Source organism: Coregonus lavaretus (genome assembly GCF_964263955.1).
Source record: "Coregonus lavaretus genome assembly, chromosome: 9".
Lineage (NCBI taxonomy): Eukaryota > Metazoa > Chordata > Actinopteri > Salmoniformes > Salmonidae > Coregonus > Coregonus lavaretus.
In genome coordinates, this window is record NC_139996.1 from 41,970,543 (window position 1) to 41,995,754 (window position 25,212).

At 42.9% G+C, this 25,212-nt stretch overlaps 1 pseudogene across 1 annotated transcript in view; it reads left to right on the forward strand.

Annotated features, from left to right (window-relative positions):
* The window catches only part of LOC311135427 (solute carrier family 41 member 2-like), a 42,007-nt pseudogene extending 17,455 nt beyond the window's left edge, over positions 1-24,552 (forward strand). The window contains exons 11-14 of the transcript XR_014615410.1: positions 12,334-12,531; positions 12,771-12,849; positions 23,549-23,628; positions 23,940-24,552. The product of XR_014615410.1 is annotated as a solute carrier family 41 member 2-like (transcript). The remainder of the gene's footprint in view (positions 1-12,333; positions 12,532-12,770; positions 12,850-23,548; positions 23,629-23,939) is intronic.
* Positions 24,553-25,212: the final 660 nt, after the last annotated feature.

Consider the following 25,212-nt stretch of genomic DNA (forward strand, 5'->3'; position numbering starts at 1 on the left):
TGGAAAGCTGCCGCGGTCATCCCCCTCTTCAAAGGGGGTGACACTCTAGATCCAAACTGTTACAGACCTTCATCGACCTGGCCAAGGCTTTCGACTCTGTCAATCACTGCATTCTTATTGGCAGACTAAACAGCCTTGGTTTCTCAAATGACTGCCTCGCCTGGTTCACCAACTACTTCTCAGATAGAGTTCAATGTGTCAAATCGGAGGGCTTGTTGTCTGGACCTCTGGCAAGTTCAATTCTTGGGCGACTCTTTTCTCTGTGTATATCAATGATGTTGCTCTTGCTGCTGGTGAAGCTCATATCCACCTCTATGCGGACGACACCATTTTCTATACATCTGGCCCTTCATTGGACACTGTTAACAGACCTCCAAACGAGCTTCAATGCCATACAACGCTCCATCAGTAGCCTCCAACTGCTCTTAAACACTAGTAAAACTAAATGCATGCTCTTCAATCGAACACTGCTGGCACCCACCCACCTGACTAGAATCACTACTCTCGACGGGTATGACCTAGAGTATGTGGACAACTACAAATACCTAGGTGTCTGGTTAGACTGTAAACTCTCCTTCCAGACTCACATTAAGAATCTCCAATCCAAAGTTAAATCTAGAATCGGTTTCCTATTTCGCAACAAAGCCTCCTTCACTCATGCTGCCAAACATGCCCTCGTAAAACGGACTATCCTACCGATCCTTGACTTCGGCGATGTCATTTACAAAATAGCCTCCAACACTCTACTTAGCAAATTGGATGTAGTCTATCACAGTGCCATCCGTTTTGTCTCCAAAGCCCCATATACTACCCACCACTGTGACCTGTAGGCTCTTGTTGGCTGGTCCTCACTACATATTCGTCGCCAAACCCACTGGCTCCAGGCCATCTATAAATCACTGCTAGGCAAATCCCTGCCTTATCTTAGCTCATTGGTCACCATAGCAACACCCACCTGTAGTATGCGCTCCAGCAGGTATATCTCACTGGTCATCCCCAAAGCCAACACCTCCTTTGGCCGCCATTCCTTCCAGTTCTCTGCTGCCAACGACTGGAACAAATTGCAAAAATCTCTGAAGCTGGAGACTCTTATCTCCCTCACTAACTTTAAGCATCAGTTGTTAGAGCACCTTACCGATCATTGCACCTGTACACAGCCCATCTGAAATTAGCCCACTCAACTACCTCATCCCCATATTGTTATTTATTTTGCTCATTTGCACCCCAGTATCTCTATTTGCACATCATCTCTTGCACATCTATCACTCCAGTGTTAATACTAATTGTAATTATTTTGCACTATAGCCTATTTATTGCCTTACCTCCATAACTTGCAACATTTACACACACTGTATATATATTTTCTGTTGTATTTTTTGACTTTATGTTTTGTTTTACCCCATATGTAACTCTGTGTTGTTTTTATCGCACTGCTTTGCTTTATCTTGGCCAGGTTGCAGTTGTAAATGAGAACTTGTTCTCAACTGGCTTACCTGGTTAAATAAAGGTGAAAAAAAAAAAATGTGTAACTTGAATAAGTATATATTTCAAGCTAGAATCCAACACCACCCTAGGGTCACGTAGGGGTGGGCGATATAAACTAAAATTCATATCACGATATACTGTACAATTAAAAAAAAAAAATCATTTAATGAGCCCTTCAAAGTTAATAAATTACAAAATATTGCTTTTAACCTTATAGAAACAGAAAGGAGGCATTGCTCTTTAAAAAAAAAAAAAAAAAAAACTTTGTGGTAAACCTGTGCAAACATGAAACATAAACAAAGGTATATGAGTTAAATAAATATGCAGTAATTTATTTTAAAAATATTTAAAGTACTTTTTTTGCTGCCAAATATAAGAAGTGCTGTCTTTTTTCAGCATAACACCGGTCATTATGAATTCAAGTTGTAAACCTTTTCAAACTAACTTCAAGCATTAACCAGACTGTCTGTATGTTTCTCAGTTCAGCATGTAACAATTCACTGCCTCCCTCTTCACAAGTTCCGTGCCAGGAACACCAGCCTATTGACAGTTTCTGGCTTCAAAGTTGCCCTGTGGCATGTGACCACATTGCCCCCAGGGCTAAATGCTCTCTCAGAGGGGGAACTTGTGGCAGGGATGTGTCAGTATTTATTTGTCAGACAACTCAATTGTGGGAAGTTGGATGCGTGAACTCGCCACCACTCCAAAGGATCAGCCTCACTGTCTGTTGTTATCATCAGAGTGTAGCTGTCCAGTTTTCTTAAAGAAGCTCTCAAGGCTCTTCTTGGACTTCTTTGCTGATTGTGGAGCAGTGGCAGCTTCTTTCTCTCTCTCACTCTGGTCCTCTTCAAGAGATAAGTCTCCCACGGCTGTGTTCCCTACCAGGAGGGCTTCTGTCTCTGAGGCAGCTTTCACCTTCACCTCCACCAGCTTCTCAGTGGTCATGTAAGTGGTCTTGAACCTTGGGTCCAGAAAGGTAGCCATGGTGAGCAGCTCATCTGTTTTAGGGTCGGTTTATTTGTCATTCAAAGGGGCGGCAGGTAGGGGGCGGCAGGTAGCTTAGTGGTTAAGAGCGTTGTGCCAGTAACCGAAAGGTCACTGGTTCTAATCCCCAGTCGACTATATGAAAAATCTGTCGATGTGCCCTTGAGCAAGGCACTTAACCCTAACTGCTCCTGTAAGTCGCTCTGGATAAGAGCGTCTGCTAAATGACTAAAATGTAAATGTAATTCAGGTAATTGAGGACCCTCATCTTCATCTCTTGGGTCAGTTTGGCTTCGCCCTCATTTGATTTCAGAACCTCCGTCTTGAACAAATGGAGGACCAGCTTCAGATAGGACACACTCACGTATGTCTCTCCTGACAGGGCATCTGTGAAATCCTGGAGGGGCTTAAGTGCTGCCGTGATAGATTCAAAGACCTCAATGTCTTGCCAGGAGGGTGCAAGGTGCCGTGTTTTTTTGTCTGCTGCCAGGACTTGTGTGATGGCCTATTCCTGCTCCAGGACTCTTTCCATCATCTGTAGTCGAGTTCCCTACCTTGTCGGGGATTCCGTGATGAGCTTGTGGAGGGGCAGGCTCAGTTTATCCTGTGTACTTGTCAGGGCCTTCTGCTTCTTCCAATTATAGAAAAATGTGCTGAGCACTTTCTTGCACACTCCTGTGGCCCGGGAAACTCAAGGTTAGTTTTGGACACTCCTCTCTGAAAAATAAAAAGGTGAAAAAGAATGACATATGATTCACAATTATTCAATAGAAATAACATTGCATCTGCTGTAATTACAACAATTTACAGCATGGACACTGGACAAGATTATACATTTAATCCATCTATAGATTTACATACAACTGTTGTGTTAATTATTTATGCGTAGTCACTTTAACTCTACCCACGTACATATTACCTCAACTAGCCGGTGCCCCTGCACATTGACTCTGCACCGGTACCCCCCTGTATAAAGCCTCCCTACTGTTATTTTATTTTACTTCTGCTCTTTTTTTCTCAACACTTTTTGGTTGTTTTATTTTACTTTTTTATTAAGAAATAAATACATTGTTGGTTAAGGGCTGTAAGTAAGCATTTCACTGGAATGTCTACACCTGTTGTATTCGGCGCATGTGGCAAATAAAATTTGATTTGATTAAGAGCGCTATGTTGCTTTAGAAAACGGGATCATTTGAGTAGGCTATTTATTATTGAAAGAGAGAGGATAGATTCATATATTGAAACCATAGGCTAATGTATCAATTATAAATAAAAGCAATGTAATCGATGTCATGTTTGGATATTGCACACATTTACAAATATTATAGATTTGCATAGCTGTATACAGTATCTCACAAAAGTGAGTACACCCCTCACATTTTTGTAAATATTTGAGTATATCTTTTCATGTGACAACACTGAAGAAATTACACTTTGCTACAATGTAAAGTAGTGAGTGTACAGCTTGTATAACAGTGTACATTTACTGTCCCCTCAAAATAACACAACACACAGCCATTAATGTCTAAACCGCTGGCAACCAAAGTGAGTACACCCCTAAGTGAAAATGTCCAAATTGGGCCCAAAGTGTCACTATTTTGTGTGGCCACCATCATTTTCCAGCACTGCCTTAACCCTCTTGGGCATGGAGTTCACCAGAGCTTCACAGGTTGCCACTGGAGTCCTCTTCCACTCCTCCATGACGACATCACGGAGCTGGTGGATGTTAGAGACCTTGCACTCCTCCACCTTCCGTTTGAGGATGCCCCACAGATGCTCAATAGGGTTTAGGTCTGGAGACATGCTTGGCCAGTCCATCACCTTTACCCTCAGCTTCTTTAGCAAGGCAGTGGTCGTCTTGGAGGTGTGTTTGGGGTCGTTATCATGTTGGAATACTGCCCTGCGGCCCAGTCTCCGAAGGGAGGGGATCATGCTCTGCATCAGTATGACACAGTACATGTTGGCATTCATGGTTCCCTCAATGAACTGTAGCTCCCCAGTGCCACTCCCCAGTGCCACTCATGCAGCCCCAGACCATGACACTCCCACCACCATGCTTGACTGTAGGCAAGACACACTTGTCTTTGTACTCCTCACCTGGTTGGCGCCACACACGCTTGACACCATCTGAACCAAATACGTTTATCTTGGTCTCATCAGACCACAGGACATGGTTCTAGTAATCCATGTCCTTAGTCTGCTTGTCTTCAGCAAACTGTTTGCGGGCTTTCTTGTGCATCATCTTTAGAAGAGGCTTCATTCTGGGACGACAGCCATGCAGACCAATTTGATGCAGTCTGCGGCGTATGGTCTGAGCACTGACAGGCTGACCCCCCACCCCTTCAACCTCTGCAGCAAAGCTGGCAGCACTCATACGTCTATTTCCCAAAGACAACCTCTGGATTTGACACTGAGCACGTGCACTCAACTTCTTTGGTCGACCATGGCGAGGCCTGTTCTGAGTGGAACCTGTCCTGTTAAACCGCTGTATGGTCTTGGCCACCTTGCTGCAGCTCAGTTTCAGGGTCTTGGCAATCTTCTTATAGCCCATCTTTATGTAGAGCAACAATTCTTTTTTTCAGATCCTCAGAGACTTCTTTGCCATGAGGTGCCATGTTGAACTTCCAGTGACCAGTATGAGGGAGTGTGAGAGCGATGACACCACATTTAACACACCTGCTCCCCATTCACACCTGAGACCTTGTAACACTAGCGAGTCACATGACACCGGGGAGGGAAAATGGCTAATTGGGCCCAATTTGGACATTTTCACTTAGGGGTGTACTCACTTTTGTTGCCAGCGGTTTAGACATGAATGGCTGTGTGTTGAGTTATTTTGAGGGGACAGCAAATTTACACTGTTATACAAGCTGTACACTCACTACTTTACATTGTAGCAAAGTGTCATTTATTCAGTGTTGTCACATGAAAAGATATACTCAAATATTAACAAAAATGTGAGGGGTGTACTCACTTTTGTGAGATACTGTATATTTGGCTTAACATATAAGAAGGATCAGGCAGTGTAGTCAGCTATAACTTTAAACAGAGAAGATAAGGAATAAAATAGTTATTCTGCATTTTAAGTTGCTGTTTTTAAGTTACGTTATTTTTCTACCTAGCTCTGTTTTCAACAAGCATTTTGCTACGGCTGGCCATGCTTTCCACCTGGCTACCACTACCCCGGCCACCAGCTCTGCACCCTCCACTGCAACTTGCCCATGCCCCCCCCCCGCTTCTCCCTCACACAAATTCAGCCAGCTGATGTTCTGAAAGAGCTGCAAAATCTGGACCCCTACAAATCATCTGGGCTAGACAATCTGGACCCTTTCTTTCTAAAACTAGCCGCCGAAATTGTCGCAACCCCTATTTCTAGCCTGTTCAACCTCTCTTTCGTAACATCTGAAATACCCAGAGATTGGAACGCTGCTGCGGTCATCCCCCTCTTCAAAGGGGGTGACACTCTAGATCCAAACTGTTACAGACCTATATCCATCCTGCCCTGCCTTTCGAAAGTATTTGAAAGCCAAGTCAACAAACAGATCACCGACCATTTCGAATCCCACCGTACCTTCTCCACTATGGAATCCGGTGTCCGAGCTGGTCATGGGTGCACCTCAGCCACGCTCAAGGTCCTAAACGATATTATAACCGCGATCGATAAAAGACAGTACTGCGCAGCCGTCTTCATCGACCTGGCCAAGGCTTTCGACTCGGTCAACCACCGCATTCTTATTGGCAGACTAAATAGCCTTGGTTTCTCTAATGACTGCCTCGCCTGGTTCACCAACTACTTCTCAGATAGAGTTCAATGTGTCAAATCGGAGGGCTTGTTGTCTGGACCTCTGGCCGTCTCTATGGGGGTGCCACAGGGTTCAATTCTCGGGCCGACTCTATTCTCTGTGTATATCAATGATGTTGCTCTTGCTGCTGGTGAAGCTCATATCCACCTCTATGCGGACGACACCATTTTGTATACATCTGGCCCTTCATTGGACACTGTGTTAACAAACCTCCAAACGAGCTTCAACGCCATACAACACTCCTTCTGTAGCCTCCAACTGCTCTTAAACACTAGTAAAAGTAAATGCATGCTCTTCAACCGAACGCTGCTTGCACCCGCCCACCCGACTAGAATCACTACTCTCAGCTGGTCTGACCTAGAGTATGTGGACAACTACAAATATCTAGGTGTCTGGTTAGACTGTAAACTCTCCTTCCAGACTCACATTAAGAATCTCCAATCAAAAGTTAGATCTAGAATCGGCTTCCTATTTCGCAACAAAGCCTCCTTCACTCATGCTGCCAAACATGCCCTCGTAAAACTGACTATCCTACCGATCCTTGACTTCGGCGATGTCATTTACAAAATAGCCTCCAACACTCTACTTAGCTAATTGGATGTAGTCTATCACAGTGCCAACAGTTTTGTCACCAAAGCCCCATATACTACCCACCATTGTGACCTGTACGCACTTGTTGGCTGGCCCTCACTACATATTCGTCGCCAAACCCACTGGCTCCAGGCCATCTATAAATCACTGCTAGGCAAATCCCTGTCTTACCTTAGCTCACTGGTCACCATAGCAACACCCACCCGTAGTCTGCGCTCCAGTAGGTATATCTCACTGGTCATCCCCAAAGCCAACACCTCCTTTGGCCGCCATTCCTTCCAGTTCTCTGCTGCCAACAACTGGAACGAACTGCAAAAATCTCTGAAGCTGGAGACTCTTATCTCCCTCACTAACTTTAGGCGTCAGTTGTCAGAGCAGCTTACCGATCACTGCTCCTGTACACAGCCATTCTGAAATTAGCCCACCCAACTACCTCATCCCCATATTGTTATTTATTTTGCTAATTTGCACCCCAGTATCTCTATTTGCACATCTATCATTCCAGTGTTAATACGAAATTGTAACTATTTTGCACTATAGGCTATTTATTGCCTTACCTCCATAATTTAATACATTCGCACACACTGTATATATATTTTCTGTTGTATTTTTTGACTTTATGTTTTGTTTTACCCCATATGTAACTCTGTGTTGTTGTTTTTAATCGCACTGCTTTGCTTTATCTTGGCCAGGTTGCAGTTGTAAATGAGAACTTGTTCTCAAATGGCTTACCTGGTTAAATAAAGGTGAAATAAAAATAGCAATGTGTAGCCTGTGTCCGAAACAACCTAGTCTTGTCCATTTGTTCAGCTCCAATGCTTTGACCATGTTCGATCGCTGTGGGTAGCCATACATACTTGACGCGACTCTTTCAAGCCCCAGGATGAAAGTGCCTCCCTCAGCCCAGCTGCAATTATTTCTCTGGTGTGGTCGTCTGGGAAATAAGAGGTCTGAAGGCATTTGCTTTGCAGCTTCCAGTTGTCGTCAATGTAATGAATCGTGAGGCTAATGTCTGGCTCTGTGGTCCGGCTTGACCATAAGTCGGCAGTGGTAGAGAAGAATGCAGCATTACGGATTTCTGTGTAGAGTTCTGGCAGACATGTTTTGCTGAAGTATTTACGGCTTGGGATCTCGTATCTTGGGTCTAGAGTTCGAATCAACTTTCTGAAACCATCTTTCTCCACAGTTTTAATTGGTTCAATGTCTTTCGCTAAGTGATACGTAATTGCACTCGTTATCTCATTCCACTTCTTGCTCTTCTTGTCATAGGGAGTACCACTAACGAATGATGCCTTGAGTAATAGCTGAGTGCGGGTCTGGCTTGATGATGTCTTGGGACTTTCTCCGGGGACTTGTTGCACACATTATGGTAGATTCTTCATAATCACACACATGCAGGGTTTTCAGGTGGTGGAAAAGATTGCGTCGACACAACTTACACAGTACTGTTTGTTGGTCGAGGTCGGATATCTTAAAGCCAAACCAGTTCCAAACGACAGAGGAGGCCCCCTTTTTTCAAACCAATTCTTTGTCGTCCTGCAAATCAACCTCAATAGCGTTATTTTCCTTGTCTACAGTCATCCTCAATGCTTGCTTACACTTTTGCGCTTGATTTTCGGACACTTTTGCAAACAAAAGGAGTTTACTTCACTAAATGTTTGCTTACTCTGCAGTTGTGCATGCTTGTTTGTTGACTTTGATTGGCAGGCAGATTGTGTGTAACGTCCATGCTTCTAGTTTTCTTCTTTGCTAAAAAAGACAGTTTTTAGTAAAATAAACAATTTGAACTAGCCCACTAGGCTGTATCACTCGACAGACATTTTGAACGAAACAAAAACGCCTTATGTCATACATTAATTTATCATGATATGGCAAAATCCATATCATGGCACAATGTCATACCGGTATACCGCCCACCCCTAGGGTCAAACTACCGTCAAATACCATCATAACATCCCATTTTTTTTAAACTACCGTGATATGATATTTTGGCCATATCGCCCAGCCCTATTGTGTGTCTGTGTGTGTGTGTTACAGTGCCTATTCAGGCCTCTGACTTTTTCCACATTTTGTTACGTTACAGCCTTCTTCTAAAATTGATGAAATTAATGTTTTTCCTCATCAAGCTACACATAATACCCCATAATGACGAAGCAAAAACTGGATTTTAGAAATGTTTGCAAATGTAAAAAAATTAAATAACTGAAATACATTTACATTTTTGTAATTTAGCAGACACTCTTATCCAGAGCGTTAAGTATTCAAACCCTTTGCTATGAGACTCGAAATTGAAATCAGGTGCATCCTGTTTCCATTGATCATCCTTGATGTTTATACAACTTGATTGGCGTCCACCTGTGGTAAATTCAATTGATTGGACATGATTTGGAAAGGCACACACCTGTCTATATAAAGGTCCCACAGTTGACAGTGAATGTCAGAGCAAAAACCAAGCCATGAGGGTCGAAGGAATTGTCCGTAGAGCGCCGAGACAGGATTGTGTCGAGGCACAGATCTGGGGAAGGGTACCAAAACATTTCTGCAGCATTGAAGGTCCCCAAGAGCACAGTGGCCTCCATCATTCTAAAATGGAAGACGTTTGGAACCACCAAGACTCTTCCTAGAGCTGGCCGCCCGGCCAAACTGAGCAATCGGGGGAGAAGGGACTTGGTCAGGGAGGTAACCAAGAACCCGATGGTCACACTGACAGAGCTCCAGAGTTCCTCTGTGGAGATGGGAGAACCTTCCAGAAGGACAACCATCTTTGCAGCACTCCACCAATCAGGCCTTTATGGTAGAGTGGCCAGACGGAAGCCACTCCTCAGTAAAAGGCACATGACAGCCCGCTTGGAGTTTGCCAAAAGGCACTTAAAGACTCTCAGACCATGAGAAACAAGATTCCCTGGTCTGATGACACCAAGATTGAACACTTTGGCCGGAATGCCAAGCGTCACGTCTGGAGGAAACCTGAAGCATTGTGGTGGCAGCATCATGCTGTGGGGATGTTTTTCAGGGGCATTGACTGGGAGACTAGTCAGGATCGAGAGAAAGATGAACGTAGCAAAATACAGAGAGATCCTTGATGAAAACCTGTTCCAGATAGCTCAGGACCTCAGACTGGGGTGAAGGTTCACCTTCCAACAGGACAATGACCCCAAGCACACAGCCAAGACAACGCAGGAGATCGAACATCTCTGGAGAGACCTGAAAATAGCTGTGCAGCGACGCTCCCCATCCAACCTGACAGAGCTTGAGAGAATCTGCAGAGAAGAATGGGAGAAGCTCCCCAAATATAGGTATACCTAAGAAGACTCGAGGATGTAATCTCTGCCAAAGGTGCTTCAATAAAGTACTTAGTAAAGGGTCTGAATACTTATGTAAATGTTTTTTATTTTCAGTTATAAAATTGTTTTTTCATTATGGGGTATTGTGTGTAGATTGATAAGGGGTCTGAAATCTTTTCTGAATGCAGTGTATGTATGTGTGTGCAGATGTAGTGTTTGAATGTATGAGGAATTTGTGTGGGAGTGACAGTAGTGTGTGGGAGTGAGTGTGTGTGTAAATGGTGTGTATATAAAGTATAGTGAGTGTGCGTAGGGTCAGTGCAAGATAGTAATTGCAGATAGTTTTGGTACCATTAATTGACTGCTGTCTGTCTTGTGGGTAGAAGCTGTCTTGGCGCCTGTTAGTCGGAGAGCCGATGCTCCGGTATCGTTTGCCGGACGGTAGCAAAGTGAACAGTCTATGGCTTGGGCAACTGGAGTCTTTGGCAATTTTTCAGGCCTTCCTCTGACACTGCCTGATATAGAGGTCCTGGAGGCAGAGAGCTCAGCCCCAGTGATGTACTGGGCTGTCCGCACCACCCTTTGTAACGCTTTGCGGTAATGCTGGGATGCTGCCAGTCAAGATGCTCTCTTGGGGACGAGGCACTGCCGTGTCCTCTTCACAACTGTGTGGGGGTGTGTGGACGCCAAGGAACTTGAAACTCTCGACCCGCTCCACAGCAGCCCCGTCGATGTGGATGAGGGCGTGCTCTCCCCTCTTTCTCCTATAGTCCACAATCAGCTCCATGGTCTTAGTGACATTGAGGTAGAGGTTGTTGTCCTGGCACCACATTGCTATGTCTTGGACTTCCTCCCTCATTGCCGTCGGTGATCAGGCCTACCACAGTCGTGTCGTCAGCAAACTTGATGATGGTGTTTGCTTAAAGAAGTAATACATTTTTTGCTTTGCTGTTTTTTGCTTTTCTTTATTTGGATTCTGTAAGGTTCATAAATCTACACAAATCAAGATTGAAAGAGTGGCAAAGCCAGACACATAGACTACATAATCATCATATAGGGCTGCCAACAACCCCTAAATTACTGTCATAACCAATTTGAGGCCATGTATTTTGAAGTAAGATGGACTCATGCAGTGGTAGAGGAAACACTGAGACTGAATACACTGTCTTCAGCACAGAAGCACCTTTGAGGTCACCCAAGGATACACTGTACATTTTTTAAATCATCTTGCAAGACTAAATATTCACCAGTGTGGGTCTGTTTCTCCTCTGCCACGGCCCAAACACAAAATGATTGTTATTGATGTGTCTCTTTCTTGGCCATTTAACTAGTCACACACTGATAATACTCCCCCTTCCAGCTACGGTGGAATCTTCATACAGTAGGCTACATGTCCTTGAGCCTCCTGGTACTCCCTCATTCCAGCTCCAGGTGGTAAAGCTCTCAACGGCTGCTTGTTTGCTGCCTGACTTTTGTTCAGTGTTTTCCCACCAAGCATGGCTTCCATGCCTGATTAACAACAACAGATGTGACGTTCCACGTAAGTTGCACAGGTCAGGTTGACTTGGCCATCTGTGTTTTTCACCAAATCCATCAACAACACATCAAATTTGAACATGAGGGGTGGTTTCTCTGACACACTTTCTGAAGATTCTCCAATGACCATGCTTTTTAGTAGGGCTGGAAATTGCCAGGGACCTCACGATACGATATTATCACAATACTTAGGTGCCGATACAATATGTATTGCGATTTTCACGATTCTATATGTATTGCAATTTGATGTTCCAAACATATTGCTCACTATATGTGAGCTGCAGAGAGACAAGAGAGAGCATGAGAAAACAAGTTTTGATCGGTCGGGGTAATAAAAGTGCTGAAAACATGTTGGCTCACTATTAAAAAAGAGGATGGAGAATAAGCTATAGGATGAAAAATACCGGAGTTTTGGCGCCGACTAGCGCTAGCTAATACTACCTACAGTAGAAAAAAACTATTTTATAGTCAAATATCGATATCGTCCCAAAATAATATTGCAATATGTAACTGTCACTACTTTTTAGTGCAGGACCAGGCTTAATCTGTGTTCAGGAAACCATCCCTGAATGTTGTTTCCACGTGTGCAAAATCAACCTTTTAGGCTGCATGTTGACCCAGATCCACCTTTACCTATTAATTATTTCTAGATAGCGAAAGATGCCAAGGAGTGTGTGCAGGAGTGTGTGAGCGAGTTCATCAGCTTCATCACGTCGGAGGCCAGCGAGCGCTGTCACCAGGAAAAGAGGAAGACCATCAACGGCGAGGACATCCTGTTTGCCATGTCCACCCTGGGGTTCGACATGTACGTGGAGCCCCTGAAACTCTACCTTCAGAAGTTCAGAGAGGTGAGAGGGAGAAGGGAGAGAAAGCCTGTTTGTGTGTGCAATTTCTCGACGTAAGTCATTACCTGTGGACTGGTGTGTACGAGTTCTCAGGAAATCTATGTATGGCCTTAACTCAAACACAAAGGGCGTGATATTGCTGTGTCCTTGCCTTTTTTGGGCCATTAACTTATCACACTGTTGATGCCGTGGAAGTACAGCTCAATGTATAATACTAACACATTCTCAATGTGTATCTATAGGCGATGAAAGGGGAGAAGGGAATCGGAGGCGTATCTGTAACAGAGGGACTTGGAGAAGAACTCACAGACGACAGCTTCGGTAAGTGGGGCCTCAATCCTCATAGAAACCATCAACAGTCGTGGTTATCTTCCTCCAGCACTCTGTTAAAAGCTCAAGGATTAGGCCTAAATGAAAGGATGAGAAGTGATCTATGTATAAATGTACTACTTTGTAATTTATGTGACCGGGTCATCAGCTAGTTTATGGTCCAGGTGACTTTCATGGCCTTATTTACTGCAGTTTTTCCCCCCGGACCCCAGGCATATTCCTCCCCTGAAGATCAACAGATAAGAGATGGGCCTTTTATCCTGGTCTCCCTGGGAAAATAGATGATTAGGCAGTAGTCTAGAGGTTAGAGTGGCCCGGGGCCTAAACCAGAAACCTTTTGGCTGCTGGTTCAAGCCCCGGGCTGGGCCTGGTCTCCTTGGGTAAATATATTTTAGTTGCTAGACAGCCATTTTCAAGTCTTGCCATAGATTTTCAAGCCGATTTAAATCAAAACTGTAACTAGGCCACTCAGCAACATTAAATGTCTTCTAGGCAAGCAACTTCGGAAAGTATTCAGACCCTTTGACTTTTTCCACATTTTGTTAGGTTACAGCCTTATTCTAAAATGTATTAAATAGTTTTTTTCCCCTCATCAATCTACAAACAATACCCCATAATAACAAAGCAAAAACAGGTTTTTAGAAAGTTTTGCTAATTTATAAAACAAAATACTGAAATATTACATTTACATAAGTATTCAGACCCTTTACTCAGTACGTTGTTGAAGCACCTTTGGCAGCAATTACAGCCTCAAGTCTTATTGGGTATGACGCTACAAGCTTGACACACCTGTATTTGGGGAGTTTCTCAAATTCTACTCTGCAGATCTTCTCAAGCTCTGTCAGGTTGGATGAGGAGCGTTGCTGCACAGCTATTTTGAGGTCTTTCCAGAGATGTTCGATCAGGTTTAAGTCCAGGCTCTGGCTGGGCCACTCAAGGACATTCATAGACTTGTCCCGAAGCCACTCCTGCGTTGTCTTGGCTGTGTGCTTAGGGTTGTTGTCCTATTGGAAGGTCAACCTTTGCCCCAGTCTGAGGTCCTGAGAGCTCTGGAGCAGGTTCTCATCAAGGATCTCTCTGTACTTTGCTCCGTTCATCTTTGCCTCGATCCTGACTGGTCTCCCAGTCCCTGCCGCTGAAAAACATCCCCACAGCATGATGCTGCCACCACCATGCTTCACCGTAGGGATGTTGCCAGCTTTCCTCCAGACGTAACGTTTGGCATTCAGGTCAAAGAGTTCAATCTTGGTTTCATCAGACCAGAGAATCTTGTTTCTCATGGTCTGAGAGTCTTTAGGTGCCTTTTGGCAAATTCCAAACGGCTGTCTTGTGTCTTTTACTGAGGAGTGGCTCAGTCTGGCCACTCTACCATAAAGGCCTAATTGGTGGAGTGCTGCAGAGATGGTTGTCCTTCTGGAAGGTTCTCCCATCTCCACAGACGAACTCTAGAGCTCTGTCAGAGTGACCATCGGGTTCTTGGTCACCTGCCTGACCAAGGCCCTTCTCCCCGATTGCTCAGTTTGGCCGGGCAGCCAGCTCTAGGAAGAGACTTGGTGGTTCCAAACTTCTTCCATTTAAGAGTGATGGGGGACCTTCAACGCTGCAGAATTTTTTTTTTACCGTTCCCCAGACCTGGGCTTCGACACAATCCTGTCTCGGAGCTCTACGGACAATTCTTTCAACCTCATGGCTTGGTTTTTGCTCTGACATGCACTGTCAACTGTGGGACCTTATATAGACAGGTGTGTGCCTTTCCAAATCATGTCCAATCAATTGAATTTACCACAGGTGGAATCCAATCAAGTTGTAGAAACATCTCAAGAATGATCATTGGAAACAGGATGCACCTGAGCTCAATTTCGAGTCTCATAGCAAAGGGGCTGAATACTTATGTAAAGAAGGTATTTCTGTTTTTTATTTTTAATAAATAAATAATTGTGTGTAGATTGCTGAGGAACTGTTTTTATTTAATCCATTTTAGAATAAGGCTGTAACTTAACAAAAGTCAAGGGGTTTGAATACTTTCCTATTTTGTTGCATTACAACCTGTAATTTAAATTGATTTTTATATGGATTTCAAGTAATGGACATATACAAAATAGTCCAAATTGGTGAAGTGAAATGAAAAAAATTACTTGTTTCAAAATATTCTAAAAAATAAATAACGGAAAAGTGGTCCATGCATATTTATTCAGCCCCTTTTCTATGAAGCCCCTAAATAAATACGATCTGGTGCAACTAATTACCTTCAGAAGTCACATAAATAGTTACATAAATTCCACCTGTGTGCAATCTAAGTGTCACATGATTTTTATCATAGGTACACTTCAACTGTGAGAGACAGAATCTAAAACAAAAATCCAGAAAATCACATTGTATGATTTTTAAGTAATTAATTTGCATTTTATTGCATGACATAAGTATTTGATACATCAGAAAAGCAGAACTTAATATTTGGTACAGAAACCTTTGTTTGCAATTACAGAGATCATACGTTTCCTGTAGGTCTTGACCAGGTTTGCACACACTGCAGCAGGGATTTTGGCCCACTCCTCCATACAGACCTTCTCCAGATTCTTCAGGTTTCGGGGCTGTCGCTGGGCAATACGGACTTTCAGCTCCCTCCAAAGATTTTCTATTGGGTTCAGGTCTGGAGACTGGCTAGGCCACTCCAGGACCTTGAGATGCTTCTTATGGAGCCACTCCTTAGTTACCCTGGCTGTGTGTTTCAGGTCGTTGTCATGCTGGAAGACCCGGCCACGACCCATCTTCAATGCTCTTACTGAGGGAAGGAGGTTGTTGGCCAAGATCTCGCGATACATGGCCCCATCCATCCTCCCCTCAATACGGTGCAGTCGTCCTGTCCCCTTTGCAGAAAAGCATCCCCAACCCTTTGCAGAAAAGCATCCCCAAAGAATGATGTTTCCACCTCCATGCTTCACGGTTGGGATGGTGTTCTTGGGATTGTACTCATCCTTCTTCTTCCTCCAAACACGGCGAGTGGAGTTTAGACCAAAAAGCTATATTTTTGCTCATCAGACCACATGACCTTCTCCCATTCCTCCTCTGGATCATCCAGATGGTCATTGGCAAACTTCAGACGGGCCTGGACATGCGCTGGCTTGAGCAGAGGGACCTTGCGTGCACTGCAGGATTTTAATCCATGACGGCGTAGTGTGTTACTAATGGTTTTCTTTGAGACTGTGGTCCCAGCTCTCTTCAGGTCATTGACCAGGTCCTGCCGTGTAGTTCTGGGCTGATCCCTCACCTTCCTCATGATCATTGATGCCCCACGAGGTGAGATCTTGTATGGAGCCCCAGACCGAGGATGATTGACCGTCATCTTGAACTTCTTCCATTTTCTAATAATTGCGCCAACAGTTGTTGCCTTCTCACCAAGCTGCTTGCCTATTGTCCTGTAGCCCATCCCAGCCTTGTGCAGGTCTACAATTTTATCCCTGATGTCCTTACACAGCTCTCTGGTCTTGGCCATTGTGGAGAGGTTGGAGTCTGTTTGAGTGTGTGGACAGGTGTCTTTTTATACAGGTAACGAGTTCAAACAGGTGCAGTTAATGCAGGTAATGAGTGGAGAACAGGAGGGCTTCTTAAAGAAAAACTAACAGGTCTGTGAGAGCCGGAATTATTACTGGTTGGTAGGTGATCAAATACTTATGTCATGCAATAAAATGCAAATGAATTACTTAAAAATCATACAATGTGATTTTCTAGAATTTTGTTTTAGATTCCGTCTCTCACAGTTGAAGTGTACCTATGATAAAAAATTACAGACCTCTACATGCTTTGTAAGTAGGAAAACCTGCAAAATCGGCAGTGTATCAAATACTTGTTCTCCCCACTGTATATACACCTGTTCTGAAACGCCCCAGAGTCTGCAACACCACTAAGCAAGGGGCACCACCAAGCAAGCGGCACCATGAAGACCAAGGAGCTCTCCAAACAGGTCAGGGACAAAGTTGTGGAGAAGTACAGATCAGGGTTGGGTTATAAAAAAAATATCAGAAACTTTGAACATCCCACGGAGCACCGTTAAATCCATTATTAAAAAATGGAAAGAATATGGCACCACAACAAACCTGCCAAGAGAGGGCCGCCCAGTAAAATTCACGGACCAGGCAAGGAGGGCATTAATCAGAGAGGAAACAAAGAGACCAAAGATAGCCCTGAAGGAGCTGCAAAGCTCCACAGCGGAGGTTGGAGTATCTGTCCATAGGACCACTTTAAGCCATACACTCCACAGAGCTGGGCTTTATGGAAGAGTGGCCAGAAAAAAAGCCATTGCTTAAAGAAAAGAATAAGCAAACACGTTTGGTGTTCGCCAAAAAGCATGTGGGAGACTCCCCAATCATTTGGAAGAAGGTACTCTGGTCAAATGAGACTAAAATTGACCTTTTTGGCCATCAAGGAAAACACTATGTCTGTTGCAAACCCAACACCTCTCATCACCCCGAGAACACCATCCCCACAGTGAAGCATGGTGGTGGCCGCATCATGCTGTGGGGATGTTTTTCATTGGCAGGGACTGGGAAACTGGTCAGAATTGAAGGAATGATGGATGGCGCTAAATACAGGGAAATTCTTTAGGGAAACCTGTTTCAGTCTTCCAAAGATTTGAAACTGGGACAGAGTTTCACCTTCCAGCAGGACAGTGACTCTAAGCATACTGCTAAAGCAACACTAGTGGTTTAAGGGTAAACATTTAAATGTCTTGGAATGGCCTAGTCAAAGCCCAGACCTCAATCCAATTAAGAATCTGTGGTATGACTTAAAGATTGCAATACACCAGCGGAACCCATCCAACTTGAAGGAGCTGGAGCAGTTTTGCCTTGAAGAATGGGCAAAAATTCCAGTGGCTAAGTGTGCCAAGCTTATAAAGACATACCCCAGGAGACAAGGTGGCTTAACAAAGTATTGACTTTGGGGGGATGAATAGTTATGCACGCTCAAGTTCTTTTTTTTGGTCTTATTTCTTGTTTGTTTCACACACAAAAAAATGGCATCTTCAAAGTGGTATGCATGTTGTGTAAATCAAATGATACAAACTCCCCAAAAATCAATTTTAATTCCAGGTTGTAAGGCAACAAAACAGGAAAAATGCCAAGGGGGGGGTGAATACTTTCGCAAGCCACTGTAGCCTTGTGTTTTAGGTTATTGTCCTGCTGAAAGGTGAATTTGTCTCCCAGTATCTGTTGGAAAGCAGACTGAACCAGGTTTTCCTCTAGGATTTTGACCGTGCATAGCTCTATTCTGTTTCTTTTTATTAAAAAAGAAAACTCCTTAGTCCTTGCCGATGACAAGCATACCCATAAGATGATGCAGCGTCCACCATGCTTGAAAATATGTAGAGTGATACTCAGTGATGTTTTGTTGGATTAGCCCCAAACATAACGCTTTGTATTCAGGACATAAAGTTAATTTCTTTGCCTGATTTTTTTTTTTGCAGTTTTACTTCAGTGCCGTATTGCAAACAGGATGTATGTTTTAGAATATTTGTATTCTGTACCGGCTTCCTTCTTTTCGCTCTGTCATTTAGGTTACTATTGTGGAGTAACTACAATGTTGTTGAGCCATGCTCAGTTTTCTCCTTTCACAGTCATTAAACTCTGTAACTATTTTAAAGTCACCATTGGCCTCATGGTGAAATCCCTGAGTGGTTTCATTCCTCACCGGCAACTGAGTTAGGAAGGACGTCTGTGTCTTTGTAGTGACTGGGTGTATTGATACACCATCCAAAGTTCAATTAATAACTTCACCATGCTCAAAGGGATATTTTTATTTGTACCCATCTACCAATAGGTGCCCTTTGTGAGGCATTGAAAACCTCCCTGCTCTTTGTGGTTGAATCTGTGTTTGAAATTCACTGCTCGACTGAGGGACCTTACAGATAATTGTATGTGCGGGGTACAGAGATGAGGTATTCATTCAAATATTATATTAAACACTATTATTGCACACAGAGTGAGTCCATGCAACGTATTATGAGACTCGTTAAGGAAATGTCTACTCCTGAACGTATTTAGGCTTGCCATAACAAAAGGGTTGAATACTTATTAACTCAAGACATTTAATCTTTTCATTTTTTATTAATTTGTAAAAATGTCTAAAAACATAATTCCACTTTGACATTATGCGGTATTGTGTGTAGTCCAGTGACATGAAATCTTAATTTTAATCCATTTTAAATTCAAGCTGTAACACAATATAATATGGAAAAAGTAAAGGGGTGTGAATACTTTCTGAAGGCACTGTAGGCTGCCGATGTTGTATCCCAATGCTAGAGCTGTACTCCTGCTGACCCTGTGCCTCTCAACATGTCTGTGTATATCAGGGGGTGTTTGGATAGACCGAAGACAAAGTTCCATTCTAACCAATGGACAATAAAGTTGTTTTAGTTTATAGCATAGTTCAGGGCTATTTATCAATATTCTTATGGGGGACAGATTTTAAAGTTAATTACAGGGTGCCGGACATTTTCAACATGCTTAGGGACTTTAGTGGTCTAATAATTGTTGATAATTGGTGACTTAATTAATTAATCTGCCTACTATTTCAAATTAATAGCGTTTTATAAGGGCACCAGTAATCATTTTTATTCAAAGAGAACAATTAACTTGAAACTCTGATTAGTAGTTTAGCCTCCGTTCATCAAGTCTCATATCAACAATCTTAAAGGAAACGTAAGGTCTTTAAATTGTATTAGAGCCAGCATTTGTCAAAGCAAGAGAGAACCACACTTCTTTATAAAGATAGGATTCATTATTACGCTTAGAAACACACAATAAAAAGAAACACACAGATTATGATTGATCTATTAAGCTTATCATTTAGCAATGGTGAATAGTCAAGGAGGAAACACAGAGAATGCTGTCATATTTACTGAGTCAGGTCCTCGCTCTCTTTCTCCTCGACCTGCTTCATTACCGTCGATTGGTGCAGTCAGCTTTGTGTTGCATCACACGGTATAAATGTGTCCGAGACCCCACTCTTGATCCATTCTTCAGCTAAGTGTAATGGGTCTGTCCATTTTTCTTAATTCCTTGTCAGTGTTCCGTCTCGGTTTCTCCATGAGGGAGCCGTGCCTCTCTGAGTTCAGAGGCCGTTTCCTAAAGTTCTGTTTCAGTCCAAGACTGACAACTCTGTCATGCCTACTCTACTTTCTCCCTCCTGCAAGACAAGTCAATTGAACTATCCATTCGTCTGTGTAGTTGGGGAGCCAACTTCCTCTACCGGACTTTCCCCATTCTCCTGTTGATGAAGATTTTTCAGTAAACTATTAGATAAACAAAGTTAATCACAGACATGACGAACATGGAGTCAGAATTAAACATGGGTACTCTCTGTTGCTGGGCAAGAACTTAATTGGTTCCTTTCACTGGGTTTGTGTGTGTGTGAAATGGGGATCTGACCTCGCTATTCCTCGCTCTTACCTAATCCATGGCTGTCCTCTCTCCTCAAACAAAGTCTTGGGAGCGGAGCCAGAGTTGAACAGAGTTCAGACTAATCATTAGTAATTACAGCATGACGGGAGGGAAGAGAGGAGTTGGGTTTGGGTATGTTTGAGAGATTGAGTGTGGACCTGTCATGTCCAACAATCAATCTTCAGGTCAAGCCAGGGTGAACCGGGGTTAAACTGAACATTATTATTTTTGCATGACAAGGGCTTGATTGTACTACTATTGATTCTAAACTGAATAAAAGCCTAATTTAGCCGCTATCATAGACTAAGGAAGTGGGCGGAGAGGTCGAGAGGGGGAAACTGGGGATGGTGGTGGGGGAACCCAAGAGGGAGGGTCTTTAACCGGAGATGTATGTGAAAATTACTATATAAACTGAGAGCTGGGAGGTGGAAAGGGAGATGCTTTGCAAATCACCTCGGCTTTGTCTATTTGTAATAAAGTCTAACTTAATTCTACGAAAACTCTGAAATACTTTAGTTCTTTGATTAGTATAAGGACAACATTTTCCACATCACTGTCTGTCTCTTAGCTGAGTTTAACTCAGTTTCCAAGGAGATAGGATCATTCGTCCAATGGGCGTGGCCTTGGTTTGCAGAACTTGATTCTCCTTCATTCTATTATCTGTTTAGTAAGTCCTCTAATTTATAGGGACTCACAGAAGGCGGGCTCTAATGGCTGGACAGTGTGACATTAGGAACGCCCCGTTGATTCGGAGAACTCAACCCGTTTAATGTTCATATGAGATAAAGCTGAGATTTCCTCATAAGTGTTCACAGAAATTGTCACAGAAATTGTCCTCTGAACAGGAAAAAACTATCTTAAAAGGAAATAGCCAATTAATAGATTATTAACACGACTTGAATAAGTTGCATACATTTGATGTTATAGTGAAATATATATTATACTTTTAACAACATAAGAAAAGCAGAGGAAAAATATCACAATGTATATTGGGTTCATACCAAAACATGTTGTGCGTTTTTTAGTTTAATACATTGATTAGAAACATTTAATATGTTCTGACGTTATTAGCACCCTTTTTCGCTCTTTGTTCTCAAATAAATATTTTGGACTCTATTTTGTCTCATGCTCTTTCCAGGGGGCACTCAGGGTAGGAATGAAATGGGGGGGAACAGATAAGCTATGGCCCCTGATGTCCTTTATGGCCCGTCATATAATGAAGCACATTCCGGTGACTCTGGTAACTCACTAAAGGGCAGGAAGGGTGACCCTGGTTCCTGTGTTAATGTTTAATTGTAAATCACCCCTGTTGCTGTCGTAGAAATATTTGACTCAAAAAGTAGTCAACTTAAAAATATTTCTCAAGAGACTGGAACTTGTGAATTTAGACTTTTATTATTTGCATAACAAAGCCGAGCTTGCTCCATGGAGCAACAACTGTCTCTCTTTGGCTTAGAGCTCCCTTTTATACACACAAATGCATAATCATGTTACTTAGCATATACAGTCCCTCCCCTTAGGGCAAATGATTAACTTATTTTAGTGCCACTGTACCCTTATCTTTCAACGTCCAAATGTCACATGTGGTTTACTCCAAAAGGTCATGGGCGCTTTTCCACAGGAAGCCTCTTCCCTAATCTCATTATATTGGTAGCAGACCCTTTCCCTAATCTCATTATATGGTTGCAGACCCTTTCTTTACAAATAATACACGTACATACATTAAGGCATTTATCATTTACCATCCTCCCTGGCCCTTGAGATTATGTGCATGTGGCCATGTGTCAGGTCATAGGGTCATAAGCAAAACAAATGATAACACTAGGTCCATTGTTACTCCAATCTCCACACAGCCATCACATGTCATTGACATACCCAGACCAGCTGCAGGGAGTTTATGAAAAACACATAAATGTCTCTGCTCTGTATTAACCCTTCAACTGGTTCTCAATCCATAAACATTTTAAGGCATATAGGTGTTTAAATTCTACAACATATGTACTTGAAAATCATCCATATTGTGCATGTCGTCCTCGTGGGCCCTCGTCGCAACACATGCAATTCTTCTGAAGAACTGTTATCAAAAACAAAGCACACACACACACCATATAAAGCATTAAATGTTGTGAAAAGTAATTAGGTAATTGAAAATCCTCTGAAAACAAAGCTCTTTCTCTTTACTGCCCAAACACAGATTGTCAGAACATGGACCAGCAAGCTATTTGATTCTCTATTTTAGGAAACAAATGTATACAAATTATTTAAAGGTGCGATATGCAGAAATTGCTCCGCCTTTTCCTGGATGCATGTGGCATTGTGTGACAAAACTGCACATTTTAGAAAGGCCTTTTATTGTCCCCAGCACAAGGTGCACCTGTATAATGATCATGCTGTTTAATCAGCTTCTTGATATGCCACACCTGTCAGGTGGATAGGTTATCTTGGCAAAGGAGAAAGTATCACTAACAGGGAAGTAAACAAATTTGTGCACCAGATTTGAGAGAAATAAGCTTTTGGTGCGTATGGACAATTTCTGGGATATTTTATTTCATCTCCTGAAACATGGGGACCAACACTTTACACATTTATATTTTTGTTCAGTATAGTTTATGGTCTAGTTGCTCTAACTGTCATGATGGCCTTATTTACTGCAGTTGCTCCCCCTGGGCCCCAGGCATATTCCTCCCCTGAAGATCAACAGATAAGTTATGGGCCTTTCATCCTGGTCTTCCTGGGGAAATAGGTTCTTAGGACGCTAAGGAGCTAGGAACAAAATATGTTTAAAATATATTCTGTCCTTTATTCATTTCTAACAATGGGTAACAGTGAGTGACACAGACCATTGCTTCAGGGAAAACGTGAGTCTGCATAATGTTAACCCTTTACACTCGTACCCGTATACGGGTTGAAAATTGCAGATTTGGGGACTGATAAGCGCCTAAATTGGACCACAGTGGCTGTACATTAACATGCTATAAATGACGTCAGAGTTCAAGCACTGCGCTGTGTTTTTTTGTTGTCTGAGTGACGGAAATGCTGTAAATTAAGAGGGCTCTATGTATTTTGAAAGATGAGACGTTGAGGATTATAATAAATACCGCTTTGATGTCATAGAAGCAAGCCAAACACCTATTAGTCCAAATGTGCACTTCACATTTCCATATCATAAAACTGTCATATACAGTGTCAACGTTTTTGATCATATAGGTTAATTCCCACAAGTATTAAGGGTATGAATCTGTTTCCTCTTGCAGCGAATCAGTTGCCTGCTGGAATAATAACTGCTGATGGACAACAACAGAATGTCATGGTGTACACCACCTCGTATCAACAGGTAAGGGTGCTCCTGAGTCTCCATGCATGCTGCTAGTACTCATTAAAGACCAAACACGTGAGAGTGATGAGTTGCACCATCAGTCGGGGCGCTGGTTGCAGTGGCACAGGCGTCCCGTCCCGCACCTCTCTGGGGACACACCCATGTGCACAGGGGCCATCTGACTCACCCACCACCACCACAAAACATGTTAAACCATGATCAATGAATAAATAATAGAAGAAATGTCTGAGTAACCATGGCATGCAGCTAACCATAAATAAGTGAGAAACAAAGATCTCTACATGTAAGTTCTGCTCTCCTTCCTCAAGATTCCTGGAGTGCAGCAGATCCAGTTCTCTTGATGAGGTTCCGGAATTCTCCATTCTGAATCAGAACACGTTGTTTGGAATGGGGAGGAGATTACTGCATTACTGAACACTCAGGTCAAAAGATGGTGGTCGGAAGATGAAACACCCATGGGCAAGTGAGAGGGGAGCGTATGCAGAACTTTGGGTTTGGATCAGAATCAGATTAATGTTTTGGTCACGATAAAGAACCGGACTGGAGCTGATCTGGAGCCAGTTATTTGGCTGTTTTTCGTTTGTTTGTTTATTGGAGATTGTTTTCAGAGTACTTCATATTTTTTGTTTTCCTCCATGTTGTGTATCACTTTTTGAGTTTTATCCGAGTTTGAGGGAGGGAATGAATTGGGGGTGGCGGGCGTGAACATGAGAAATAAAGTTGAAATGTGTGTCTAGGGAATTGGTGACCTCTTTGAAGCAATAAAAACAAAAGTAGTTGAATGTTGACTTCTGCACTCTGAATTCCATTGTGAACAATTGTGAGTGGAATGCCATTATTTAAAATTAGATTAATGTAACTCTTTTATAATTTCTGTAAAGTTATTTTATGTCAGTCCTTTTAATAAAAATGTAAGCGTGATGCCAGTCTCTCCATTCCCCCCCCCCCCGCAAGTTTTTATCCTAATCTCTCGACTCTGTCAAGATCCTGTAACACTACAGCACCACCTAAAGTGCTACCCTAGTCGGGTGGGGCCTATGGTTGCCTGCTGCCCAGAGAATGACAAGAGTATGGAGAGAAGGGAGACTGGAAGTTGTTGGAAGAACCAGTAAGGAGTGGCCTTGCTACTTGTGAAAGAGACCTGACCATGTTGGCGCAACAGTTGGGGAAGGAGACCACTGAGAAGAAGAGGCTGTTGAGGTGCCATCATCTTCTGCTACACCATCTCTCTATTCCTGCTAAGGCTGAAGAAGAGGACAAGAGAGTGTAGGTGAGCTGAACCTGAGTGTAAAGTAGAGTTCTGCTACTCTACCCAAGCCTGACGGGCCCCAACATTATACATTGGGTTAGGGCCAGTTAGGGCCAGTTTTCTTTTATCAATAACTAAGGGCAGGGCTCGGGTATCGCTAAATTGATCACTAACATTTTGAAGCTGAGCCATTTACTCGTGCTCTGCTGCGCAGTACAGTCATATCTGACTGAGATCATAACATGGTGTCAAATGTGCTTCAACCTCGTCAAATATAAGACAGGATAGATACCGAAAATAATGTTTGTTGAGATTTGTCGAAGTTTAGAGTG